General features: G+C 43.8%; 1 protein-coding gene across 4 annotated transcripts in view; it reads right to left on the bottom strand.

Annotated features, from left to right (window-relative positions):
* Window positions 1-10,843, bottom strand: part of LOC124868242 (CSC1-like protein 2) — a 47,744-nt gene extending 36,901 nt beyond the window's left edge. The window contains exon 1 of one of the 4 annotated variants that reach the window (XM_047365241.1): window positions 10,012-10,843. The gene's annotated coding sequence lies outside the window, so the exon portion shown is untranslated. Of the gene's footprint in view, window positions 1-9,617 lie in introns of all 4 variants that reach the window. The other 3 variants (XM_047365239.1, XM_047365237.1, XM_047365240.1) reach the window with 3 other exon arrangements.
* Between the last annotated feature and the right edge of the window lie 1,535 nt (window positions 10,844-12,378).

Below are 12,378 nucleotides of genomic sequence, written 5' to 3'. Positions count from 1 at the left end.
TTACAAATTAAATCCAGTTCCAGTTTGTGTTCTCCTGTTTCAGCCAACAGAACCACGTGGACAGGCTGGGGCGTTCTGTTCCTGGTAAATAATCAGCAGCTGCAGAGATGGGTTTATCAGGCCACTGCAGGCGCCATCACATGACGCTGAGCCCAGTAGGTCCGATCAGCAGCTCCATCAACTCCACAGATGCATTTCCAAAAACATTTCCCAGGAACATTTGGACTCATTCCTGATACAGAAAATACTCTTGGTTCCAAAAGACTGAGAAAACTAATAAAGGACGTTTAAAAGCTCAGAAATGGTTTCTTTACTGATCCATCTGGTGACAGTTTTCTTTCTGGATTTTTGGGGTTTTTCCATAATTTCCGACACAAGAAACAGATTTTTCCAGCAGTCTTAAAATCTCCCATTTAGTTTTATTTTGACTGAAAGGAAATTGGTTCCCCTCTGAAGTCAAAGAGGTTCTAAAAGGGTTTGAAGGTTCTGTTCCAGTCTAAAACTAGTCTCAGATGGTCCAGGTTTCAGAAGACATCCTGAGCTGCTGAGGAACAGAAACTCAGTCAGACATGGAGAGGGACAGATGACCCGGTTCCTGACCTGCAAAAGTCTTGGATCAGTCCTTCCTCGGACACTCCAGGACTCACTGAAAACTCTGAAAACCTTCAGAAAGCCTGGGAAGCTATGGACCGGGACCAAACATGAAGGGCTAAGGATCAGAACCGCTAACAGATTACAGGAAAGTCCAGACAGACAACAGAAATTAAGAACTAAATCGCGACTAAAATCTCAAATCCAACATAACTCATGAAAAAGTACAGATTTCTAACTTAAAATGGACCAAAACAGTTCTGAAAAAAAAAAAACCAGAACCTTTTTGAACTGAACCCACTTCATCAGGGTGAAAAGAAATCCTTGGTTTCCTAATCTGATTTTAAACTGTTTTCCAGAAAATTAAAACCTCTGAGCAGGAAAATTTAAACTGACTGATAATAATTCATCCTGACATGAAACCGGTTTATGGATCAGAACCCAGAAATCCCGGTTGAACTCCTTTGAAGCTAAAATCATTGAGTTGGAAGTCAGGAAGGAGATTTCTGGGAACGTTTCTGATTTAATGAAACCGTTCCTGCTTTGTTGCTGATGAACTTCATCGACTTTATTTCTGAACAATCTTCTTGTGTTTTCCACACTTATCCCGGTCTGTAAAACACAAGGAGGATCCTTTCAGCTACACAGGTTCTGTTGATGCGTTTCCAAAACCCAGATTCATATCTACCAGAAATGTGTTGATCCAGAGAAGACCTCAGTTGGTCATCGTTCAGAAGCAGGCCCGGCTGAGAGGAGTCCAGCTTCAATGACATGATGTTTAAAAGGGGCGGGACAGATGAATACTGTCCACTATGCAGGGGACAGTCAGGTCCAAAACCTTCAGAAACACAGAGCTAGAGGACATCAACGGAGCTTGAAGAAGGCTTTGTGCTGATGTCCTGAGAAAATGTGAAGGACGACCATGATTGGGAAGAAGATGGAAGAGAAGAATTAGAATCATGTTCCTGATTTAATTCTAGAAGGAAGTCAGAAATTTGTTCCAGTCAGACTGAAAGTCCAGGTATGGGAGAATCTTCAGGAGGAACCATCTGATTTATTGGATCACACCAAACTTTGGAGATGTTTCTGTTTGAGGATTTTAGATTAGATAAGTAAGATGTTCTGGATGTTTTTATCTTCTCATGTAAAAAAACTTTATAAGTTCCATAAAGTTCGACCTCAGAATCTCCAGATTACTTCTTCAAAGCCTTTCAGTTGTAGGACATGTTCTTCTAAACCTACAAATGTTCTCAGTAATCCAAGAACCCGCTCCTGTTCTGATCAACCGGACTTTGTTAAACGGGAGCCACTGGGTCTAAAGTCCATCATCTCAGATGATGAAGGAGAGAATGGACCACTGCCATGAACTCAGTTCCGTTCTGATGGAACCATCAGAAGAACCATCAACTGACGGATTAATGATCCGTTTCTCTGACTTCAACCTGGGAGGAACCGGACACTGAAGGAGAAACACATTTTCCAGGTTCTTCTTTCAGGAACGTTGCTCTGACTTTTAACTACTGAGCGACTGTGGCTCAGTAGGAAGAGTAGTCGTCTTGCAATCAGAAGGTTGTGGGTTTGATTCCAGCTTCCTCCTGCCATATGTCGATGTGCCCCTGGGCAAGGCACTTAACCTCAAGTTGCCTACCGATCTGCGTATCGGTGTATGAATGTGTGAGCGTTAGTGAGTGTGATTGGGTGAATGTGGCTCTAGTGTAAAGCGCTTTGAGCGGTCCGTATGACTGGAAAAGCTCTATATAAGTTCAGTCCATTTACCAGTCCATTACTTTTAATTCCTAAAAGGGAAACAGAAGATCTGGTCCGGTTCAGATGACAGTTTTTCTTCCAGAACTTTCCCATCTGCCTGCTGCCGGAGTTGGGTCCGGTTTTAGGTTTGGGACTTTCATCAGAAGTCAAAGGTCAATGAAGTTGCCAGTCTGAAGAACCGTGTCTCACATCTGGACCTTCTAACATTGATGACTGAAAATGGATGCACAACAACAATCAGAACCACCTGATGCACCGTGATTTTCTAGCCTCTGACCAGGGAGAAACTTTCCCACCGGTTCATGAAGGAAACTTTTCTCAGATGTTAGAACATGAAAAATAATGCAGGTCATGGGCAGATCCAGAACACAACTACAATCTGGAACATCAACACTCCATCACCACACGAAGTTTAAGGCCACAATGATCCACCAAGACGTGTTGGGAAGGTTCAGTCTGGCTAAGGGACTGAGAGACGGTCTGGATAACTGAGATGTCTCTGATCATGCACCTAAGGTGGGTGCAGGTGATGGACCACCTTTCAACCAATGGAGGCTGAATTCAACTCCATCATCAGGACAGAGCTTCAGCTATACTTAGATACTAATACATGAACAGCTCCAAAAACATTAGAACATGGTGAAAAAGTTCAATATTTTCTGTCCCTGGCTTCGGGAAGGTAAACCCATCTATTCTATAGATCCATCACACAGAGTGAAATATTTCAAGCCTTTTTTATTCTGAATTTTTGATAATTCTGGCTCACAGAGAATAAAAACCCACATTTCAGTGTCTCTGAAAATATTACCTCAGATCAATAAAAGGGATTATTTCCATCTCCATAAATTCCCTATTTTGGCCTAATTGTTTGGAAAACTGCTGACTTCGCAGACTGATGTATCCAAGCATATTCATTGGAAGTTGAGTGGAAGGAAAACGTTGTGGTAGAAAAAAGGTGCACCAGGATACCAGCAGGCTTGAGAGGATGGTCAAGCAAAATCCATTCAAGATTTCAGGAGAGCTTCACAAGGAGTGGACCGAAGCTGGAGTCACCACATCCAGAACCATTGGACAGATGGATCCTACCCATGGGCCGAGGAGAAACAGAACCGGACTGCTTCTCAGTGGTCCGAAGTTCTCTTTTCAGATGAATGTAAAATCTGCATTCCATTTGGAAATCAAGGTCCAGAGTCTGGAGGAAGAGTGGAGAGGCCAAGAATGCATGTTACCTGAGGTCCACAGTGCCCTGCTTCACCTCTGCTGTTCCCTCAACTCAAAGACAACAAAGAGTTAAGAGAGATTGTAATAAATGATGAAGAACACAAGCTTTCGCTTTACACTAATGATGCATTGTTTTACCTGACAGATTCTTCATCATCATTTCAACATTTAAAGAAGATTCTCAATGAGGTTGGTCCCCTTTCTGGGTGTATGATTACTGAAGACAAACTGAAACTCTGGATATAATAAGATGTGACAATAAAACCCTTTGGTATGAATATCCCTACATCTATCAGGTCCTGAAATTCACAGCGGGGTTGCGGGTATTGCGCATTACATTTTTGATTACCGCAAATATAGGTCTTATAATGCGGGACATTCCCGCATGGAATCAGCGAAATGTAAGGACGTGGACGTTTGCACCACCGTCACTTGGCGCGTGCGCCAGTCGGGCCAGGTGTGCGCGCTTCTTTTCTCTCAGGATACCAGCTCTCTCCGCTCTCGCTTTATCCCTCTTGCAACAATTGTAAGATTAAGGTAAATGTGCGGTTAAACATGGACCGTTGGTTAAAACACAAATCTAATGTTACATCAGCTGAAGGGGAACCCGCTCCCAAAAAAACACCTCAAGAAAAACTCACGGCTGGAGGCAGCGCTGAAGCCAGTGATGTCGGGAGTGACCCAAAACCTCTGGATTCTCATACAGGTGGCGCTGGTAACTTTATGAAGCCGTCCAAAGACAAGTTTCAGGCTAACTGGCTCAAAATATATCCATATATATTGAACATAATAATGGTGAAATGAACTGTTCTATTTGTAAAATGATCGGTGCTGCGCCTTTCACGAGCCGGTGCTTTAAAACATCAACTTTGCGCCGCCACTCAGATGGCGTTTCTCATACAGCTGCAGTGAAAAGAAAACACGAGGCAGATTCAGCAAAAAACATGATGGCTAAAGCTGTTGAAGAAGCGCAGTCACAGTATGACGAGGAAACTAAGGGGCTTCTAAAAACTGCTTACTTTAATGCAGAAAACAAATTACCCAAAGCAAAATTTAGTCATCAGGTTAAATTTATGAAAGACATGGAGTGTCCCGTTTTTAAAAAGCTTAACACAGAAACATCAAGCTATGGTAGTTACATAAATGAAAAAGGATTGTCAGAAATGCACCAAGCCATTGCAAGTACACTCATAGAAGAAGAAGAAGTCCTGTGTTCTCATTAGTACTGGATGAATCTACTGACATTAGCAATACAAAACGACTAATTACCTACGTCAGGTACATCGAAGACAACAAGATTCAAACAAAACTGTTCAGGAATTCTGAAATAGTTGATGGAAGAGCAGAAACTATTGTTGAGGATGTGAAACAACTGTTGACAGAGAAAAATCTAGATGGAAAACAACTTACAGCAGTTTGCACTGATGGAGCAGCTGTTATGACGGTGCCTTCGAGGAGTTGTTAAAAAACTAAGAGAATTATATAACTCAGATTTGGTGAGCTGTGCATCGTCTTGCACTTGCTGCCATTGATGCAGCCAGCTCTGTGCCACAGGTGAAGAAGTTTCAGCAGGATTTGAGATCAGTTTTTGTGTTTTTCAGTAACTCTGCTGTCAGAAGCAACAAGCTGCATGAATTGCAGAAACAACTAGATGTTTCTGCAATTCAGTGTATGTTCACTCAGCCACATACAGAGAGGTGGTTGTTAATTTACAGTGCTGTTTCAGTTGTGTGCAGATCATTGAAATCCCTGAGAGATGTACTGGAGCACATGGCTTCCTCTGATGCTCGGGATGCTGACAAACCCAAAGGTCTATTGATAGCGGTCAGACAATTTAACTTTGTGGCCATTTGTCACATGATGAAGGATATACTGATGCATGTGGTCCTTCTCTCAAAACATTTTCAAAGAGAAGATCTGGACTTCTCCACAGCCCAGCCAATGGTTGAAAGTACCAAAGCAGCAATGGGAGAACTAATGGTCCATCCTGGACCTTCAGAAGCAGGATTCTTCAGGTCTCTACAGGGTAACAAGTTTAAAGGAGACAAAGTTTTTGACTCACACTCAAAAACCAGCCTTTGATGACATGAAAAGCAGGTATGTTGGATCCTTGATAAAATAAATTGACAGGAGATTTCCCTCTGACACGCTGGATGTTTTGTCATGGTTCACAGTCCTGGAGCTAAAAGAAGCCATCGTGTAAAAACAGTCTGAGAATTTTTCTCACTATGGTGCAGATAACCTGGCCCACTTCTCAAGTAGTGTAAATGCAGCAGATGCTCGGTCCGAGTTTGCATTGCTGAAGCAAATTATGGTTTCCAGTGACCTTAATGCCTCATTTTCCTTTCAAGAGTTTGCAGACGCTGTCCTGAGTTAACATGGTGTATTCACTGATTTCAAGTGTCTTGCGAACGGGAATTCAGCACACAAAGAGGATAAAAACAAGATTCAGAAATTCCCTTAATAACACAAACCTCACCAATCTGATGATGATTTCAGAACTTGGTCCACCCCAAGAGCAGTTTGATTTTTAACAGATATATAATCAAATGGAAAGAGAAGAAGCAGAGAAGACAGAGAACAGAGGATCGAGCAGAGCCTGGAGGAACGAGCCACCAAAAAGTTGGAGCAATGTATATAGTTGGATACGTTATGACGCCAAGTCACCAAAGTCTGTTTCTGCAGCTTAGGTTTTTGAAATATTTTGTTTTTTTCTGGAAAGAGAGAATGGAGACAGATTAGAAGGAGGCACGAAAAGGATGAGAAATGCAACTCAAAGTGGAAGAACATAAAACAAATTACAGAAATGTAAATAGTTCAGATAATCTCTGAAGCCCCTAAGCAGCTAAGCCAGAAGTCATGAGAGAAATTTGATTTCAACAAAGTTGTTACAATGAAAAGAAATGCAGACAAGAAGTTCAAAAACAGGAAAAGAGTAAAGCATGGAGACAAAAGATAAGAGACAGCCACAGATGAAGCTATGATGACAAGTAAAGAAGATTAAAAAGGGACAGTTAGAATAGTATCCAAGGGGGCGACCCGCCCGCCAACAAGGTAGTAATAGTACGTTTCCACGGTTAATGTCATTCATTTTATGAGATCACGTCGAGGAGGATTTCTGTCCCTGCGTCGTTTGATGGCAGCACTTCCTCTCCTGCAGCAGCAGCAGGGCTAACTGTCCTCCTGGTACATAAGGTAGAAGTACACAACATAGACCAAGTGTTTCATGCCCTGCCTGGCACACAGCTAAAGTCCAGTCACCGCAGAATAAAAGGTTCTGACCCGGCTTGGCTGTCGGAGGTGAAATTATCCCCCTGGATCTATAAGACTGAGCTTGGTAATTAAATACATACATGATAGATAGAGAAACGAAAGAAAGACAACAGATAAAAGATGTGATAAAGAGGGACAGAAAGATGGAGAGTTAAAGAAGATATAGAAATGATATATAAATACTGCAGGTAGAAGATGAATACAGAACATTTTAGAATTTTTTAATAAACTCTAAAATGGATAAATTATTAACTCGACTCAAACGGGAAATGGATGTAGGAAAATGACCAAATTCTCTCACTTGTATCTGTCTATGAGTTCAAACAGTTTTCTACACGTAAAAGTGCTCTGAAGTTTACTTGGTTACAAGCTCAACCGCCTAGAGAGAACTTCACTGGGTCATAATCTCTGATTCTTCAGAACACCAGAAATTATGACCAAAACAGGTCTAACAGCTGAGCTCCTTGTCCATGTTGGAGAAGCTGTACAGCTTATTACCCTCCAATGCCTCTTTTCCATTCAGGGTTCCAGCACCGACGGCTTCACTGCACTCGGCACAAAGCCTGTTATGTTACCGCAGGTCGTTACCGCTGGTCGCTACCGTTACCGCAGCGTTGTTACCGCTGGTCGTTACCGCAGCGTCGTTACCGCTGGTCGCTACCGTTACCGCAGCGTCGTTACCGTTACCGCAGCGTTGTTAACGCTGGTCGTTACCGCAGCGTCGTTACCGCTGGTCGCTACCGTTACCGCAGCGTCGTTACCGTTACCGCAGCGTCGTTACCGCAGGTCGTTACCCCAGGTCGCTACCATTACCGCAGCGTCGTTACCGCTGGTCGTTACCGCAGCGTCGTTACCGCTGGTCGTTACCGTTACCGCAGCGTCGTTACCGCTGGTTGTTACCGCAGCGTCGTTACCCCAGGTCGCTACCGTTACCGCAGCGTCGTTACCGCTGGTTGTTACCGCAGCGTCGTTACCCCAGGTCGCTACCGTTACCGCAGCGTCGTTACCGTTACCGCAGCGTCGTTACCGCTGGTTGTTACCGCAGTGTCGTTACCCCAGGTCGCTACCGTTACCGCAGCGTTGTTACCGCTGGTCGTTACCGCTAGTCGTTACCGCAGCGTCGTTACCATTACCGCAGCGACGTTACCACTGGTTGTTACCGCAGCGTCGTTACCCCAGGTCGCTACCGTTACCGCAGCGTCGTTACCGTTACCGCAACGTTGTTACCGCTGGACGTTACCGCAGCGTTGTTACCGCTGGTCATTACTGCAGCGTCGTTACCGCTGGTCGTTACCGTTACCGCACGTCGTTACTGCAGCGTCGTTACCATTACTGCAGTGTTGTTACCGTAGGTCGTTACCGCACGTCGTTACCGCAGCGTCGTTACCGCAGCGTTGTGTGCTGTGGAAAGTACAATAAAGACTCTCAGCCGGAAAAGCCAGCAGAAAACGGTCGCAAAATGGGCTGAGTGGAGTGGAGCCGGCCAAAGTAGAGCCCATGGAAAAGGGGCACTACATTACTGGAGGTGGACGGGGAAAAGGTGTCTGATGTCCTGTCAGAGGTCTTTCTACAGAACCTACAAAATGTCCCAGAAGATCTTGCATTGTTCCCAAAACCTTGATAGAAGGCATAAAAATATCTTCTAAACATAAAACTTACAGCAGCTTTGAATGCATAACTACATAACTTCAGATTCATTCATCAGAAACTTTTAGGTCATACTGGAGTTTCTGGAATTCCATTAACAGGTGTCAAGTTTTCCCAGACATATGAATACGTTTATAATGGGACTTATTTTGCCAATGTTTTAACATTCCTGACCTCATCCCTGCTTCAGTGTCCTTGTCTGGAGGCTGATCCAGAAATCAGATCCCGGATTAATAGCAATTTATCACATTTCATTTGCAGCTTTAGGAACCTTTGTTTGGTTCTGGACTTGAAATTAATTGGACATTTCTGACAGAAATACAGAATTTTGAAAACAGAACCTGATCCGTTGGAAATCGTCTGCTGTCTGGTGTCTTTAGATGAATCTGAGTTTTCCTTAAACATCTTCCCGGATGTTTTCTTAGATGTATCCTGCAGCAGTCCCCGTCTCCCAGGACACTGCCTGCTTTTCCAAACTGAAGTCATCCTAGATTCTCTGATCTTTTCAGATTTTCCTCCTGTTTGGGATGCCATGAAGGTCTGGGTTTGAACTCTGGTCCTGACGGTTCAGTTGGATCCTCCGGAACATTATTCCTCTGGAATAAATCGGGTTTATAACCACCTGCTCTTTTTACTGCAGATTAAAAAGTAATGCATTTGGAATTTCAGTCATTTTCTGAAGCAGAACCCCCTTAGAACTCAGAAGTCCTGGCCAGAAGTCAGAGCAGGTGGAACAGACAGGATGTTCTGAAGGTCGGTCTGATCTAAACCCAACATTTAGAACCAAAGAAACCACCTGAGATGTTGCTCCAGTGGTTCTGAGAAGAATCAAATTGATTGTTCAAACCCAAGAAGAACTGACTTTTAACAGAACCCCCATCATCATCATCATCATCACCAGGTTTAATGAGGAGGAGTTTGATCATCTCCCTCTTATTAAAACTGGGAATATTCTGGAAGAACTGCAGCTCCTGTTGGATCAGGATTAAACAGACTACATCAGTTCAAGATGACGGACCGAACCGAGCCCGCACATGGTTTTAGGTTTCTGGCCATTTCAGGAAATGTTCTGCCAGTGACAGCAGTCTGATCCTGGAGCAGTTCTTTGACTCACTGACCTGATTTCTGGCTGTGTTCCTGCGGTAGCTCCAGCAGGCCGTGCGAGGCCGCTGCACCTGCAGCTAGGCCCGAACAGAACCAGCCCCCTGCCGCCTCCCACCCGAACAAAGCCGCAGAGAGACTTAGCAAATCCCCGCACATCCACCACCTGCGTGGATCTGCTCCATCACAGCTGCGGACACACACGGGGGCGCGCCGGGCGCGTGCACAGCATCCACATTACATAACCCCCCCCCCCACCGGGCCGGATGGAGGCTGTCCCGGTCAAGCGGTGCTTCCAGGCTGGCGGAGAGGCTGCAGCAGCGGCCTGTCGGCCCCACTGCGACCCGCTGAGCGGATCAACCGGAGCCGCAGCATAAAGCCAATCATCGAGAATTAGAACAAAGCCGGTACCTGACCATCCGAAGCCGAACCAACACCTTCTTTGCTGCTCCGCTACGCAAACGGCCGCTAAATGAATAAATCCTCAGAAAAGCCTCTCCGTCCGAAATGCCAGCCGCTGCAGCGCCGCCATCCCGCTTCAGGCCGCCGAGAGCTCAAACCACCGCCGGGGGACGCTGTCCTTCCACCGGGCCGAGAATCCACTCCAAGCCGCTGCTCCTCCGCCGGCTGTCCGAGGCAAAATGGAGGAGAGGTCCGACACTGGCACACAGCCGCCACTAGAGGGCAGCAACAGCTGACCTTCAAGCTGCGTCGCACCCTGGACTTATAAAACTGATCCACGCAGAAGAAGAATATATTCAGATTATAAAAATGAAATTATTAATGAGATTATTTCTGAGCATGTTTCTGATTAAATCTTTCAAGCATCTCATCACATGTTTACAGGAAACAAGCAAACCCACAATTTCACAATAAAAGACTTCCTGTAACAAATACAGAGTTCAACTATCCTAAAATCATCATCATAAGTACAGAATTCAGTCTTAAATTATATTTATTAACATTCCTAATTATCAGGTATGAGGGTCCAGTTGGTGGTTGCCTTGCAGCAAGAAAGTCCTGGGTTCGAATCCCGGCCTGAGCTCTTTCTGCGTGGACTTTGTATGTTCTCCCCATGCATGTGGATCCTCTCTAGGTTCTCCAGCTCCCTCCCACAGTCCAAAAACATGACTGTTAGGTGAATTAATTACTCTAAATTGCCCTTTGGTATGATAGACCAGAGGCATGTCCATGGAGTCCCCTGCCTCTCGCCCAATGGCTGCTGGAGATGGGCACCAGCCCCCAGCGACCCTGCAAGGACAAGCAGGTATAGACGATGGATGGATGGATAGGTTTTAAAATAAAGAAAACAATAAAAGCAAAAAAAGATGGTGGATACATTTTCTTCCATGGGTGTTGATATTTTTGGAAAATGATGTAAAAACAAAAGCACCTATTCAACGAAAATTTTCCATGAAAATTTGGAAAAACTGCTAAAATCTGCATTTCTTATTCTATCTATATTTAATAACATTAGTTAGTTCTTTTTTATTTTTAGCCAATGTTATTAAGAGCCATTGTGGAAGGTCCAAAGAGCCACTTGCGGCTCCAGAACTGCGGGTAGCAGATCCCTGATCTAATGTCTTGGAAATGTTTCTGATCCCACAGGGAGATCCATCTGAGTCTTTTGGAAGCTCTCTGTAGATGATTTCAGCTTTATGAAGATCTGAGGAGAAGCTGATTAAGGCAGCTGAAGTCTATCAAAGGCCCTTTGAATGATTCCAGGTGTGGACAGACTTGTCTAACAGGTGTTTTAATGTGGTGGATGAACAATAGTGTCCCTGTCAGTTAAGCTTATGCTCGATGCAAAGGTGGTAGCAGCATGTAGTGAGGTGATGAGCCTCATAAATGGTGAATTATAAACTGCAGCAGCTGATTGACTATTAGTTCTATTAATGTAGTAAAAAATTACTTTGGTCTCATTAAATAAATCTGTTGTTTTTATCAAAAGTCCGGAGGGTAAATTCTCTTTTTCAGTGAGTCTAAAATACATGAAAGGAAGGAATTAGGAAAATATATTTATTCTCAATATTAAATGTTCAATTGTAAATTGAATGATTATAATGCCTCTAGTGACAAAAGAATAAATAATGAAACTATCAGTAATCCCAATAATGTAATGACTAATTAACAAATAAAATCTGAAGGAGTTGGAGAATAAATGTTCAGATTTTCTTTAGCTGATAAAAATTTTACTTTATCAGATAAAAAGTAAACTCACATTTTAGATTTTCTAAATACCTAAAAGAGAGTCCGGGTAAAACCTTGGAAAAAGTCATCAGAGGAGTCAATTAATTTCAGTTTATTTCTATAGCACCAATTCACACCACATGCCGTCTCAAGGCACTTTACAAAGTCAATTCAACCCAATCCTACAGATTCCCAGTCAGGTTCATACATTCCAATTAATCCTAACTATCAAACAGTCAGATTCAGTTATTTATTCAAATTGGATAAAAAGTTTTTCTATCTAAGGAAACCCAGCAGATTGCATCCAGTCAGTGACTTGCAGCATTCACTCCTCCTGGATGAGCATGTAGAGACAGTGGAGAGTCACTGGTGTTGACTTTGCAGCAATCCCTCATACTGAGCATGCATGTAGCGACAGTGGAGATGAAAAACTCCCTTTTAACAGGAAGAAACCTCCAGCAGAACCAGAACCAGGCTCAGTGGGAGCGGCCATCTGCCACGACCGACTGGAGGTTTGAGAGAACAGAGCAGAGACACAAAGAGAACAAAGAAGCACTGATCCAGGAGTACTTTCTATGGGAAGGAAAA

This window comes from Girardinichthys multiradiatus, chromosome 5, assembly GCF_021462225.1.
Source record: "Girardinichthys multiradiatus isolate DD_20200921_A chromosome 5, DD_fGirMul_XY1, whole genome shotgun sequence".
Classification (NCBI taxonomy): domain Eukaryota; kingdom Metazoa; phylum Chordata; class Actinopteri; order Cyprinodontiformes; family Goodeidae; genus Girardinichthys; species Girardinichthys multiradiatus.
This window is presented reverse-complemented; position numbering and strand designations above follow the sequence as displayed.